At 44.5% G+C, this 1,125-nt stretch overlaps 1 protein-coding gene across 1 annotated transcript in view; it reads left to right on the forward strand.

Moving 5' to 3' along the window:
- GTF2H5 (general transcription factor IIH subunit 5) overlaps nucleotides 1–1,125 on the forward strand; it is an 11,937-nt gene that overhangs the window by 288 nt on the left and 10,524 nt on the right. The gene's annotated exons all lie outside the window — the stretch shown is intronic.

Below are 1,125 nucleotides of genomic sequence, written 5' to 3' on the forward strand. Positions count from 1 at the left end.
GCGCGATGACCGCGGTGAATTTCCTTTGTGGGGGCATTGCCCCGGGACCAGGTGTAGGAGGCTAAGGGTTAGGTTGGCGGGCACGGGCTGGGTTTTTTCCCTTTTAGTTTAGATCCTTGGGAATGTCATTTATTTGGTAAATGAACACAAGTCTGAAGAGCCGGCTTGTACCCTTTGGGGAGGGAACGGGGAGCTACTGCTTAATCTCTTCCAAGGCCCGGTCTCAGCGGTAAAATGAGATGATTGGACTCAAGATATAATTTTAAGGCCTCTTTCGGAGCTACCATCCTGTGATTTCTGCCTCCCAGGATCTTTTTTTTTTTAAATCATACTCCTGGGTGGGAAGAGATATCTTTCAACTAATGTTTTATTACTTTTTAAAATATATATTTTTATTGATTTCAGAGAGGAAAGGAGAGAGAGAAACATCAATGTTGAGAATGACAGAGAATCATGGATCAGCTGCCTCCTGCATGCTCCCTACCAGGGATTGAGACCACAATCTGGGCATATACCCTGTCCAGGAATCGAACCATGACCTCCAGCTTCATAGGTCGATGCCCAACCACTGAGCCACTCTGGCCAGCTAGAATTGTTGGCAGCGGTGAGAAGGGCACCGGGTGTTACACTGGTGGAGTCAGACCAGATCTTGGTTCAACAACCTCCTTCCTTGCGTTCTGGCTAAGAAAGGATTCAGAGCCAAGACTCAAACTATACGAGAAAGTTTAATTAGGTCTACCAGACCTGAGGCCCTGAACCTAACTGTCCCCTGTACCTGGGCTCCTGAGCATTAAAGAGAAAAAACCAACATGATATAGAAAAATGTTAGTTACATGCAAACAAGTGGTTAGAATAAGATGGAACTTGGAGACATTGTAGAAAATAGGTCTACCTTTCATCTAGCGCCAATATTCCACCTTTGTGTGGAAATTACCGAAAAATCGGTACAGCGGTCTGGTAGGGTTAAGTAAGCCTCAAACACAAAATAATCATTTATTGAATTTTACTTGGAATAAGATGTAACCAACATTCTGCACAGTTGGCCCATGTCACCACAGACAAACCGAGCTGAATGCTTTTAGCAGAATGAGCAGGTGATCCCTCTTCTGTTCTAAGTGGTGTTTT

Source organism: Myotis davidii, unplaced genomic scaffold, assembly GCF_000327345.1.
Source record: "Myotis davidii unplaced genomic scaffold, ASM32734v1 scaffold1494, whole genome shotgun sequence".
Taxonomy (NCBI): Eukaryota; Metazoa; Chordata; class Mammalia; order Chiroptera; family Vespertilionidae; genus Myotis; species Myotis davidii.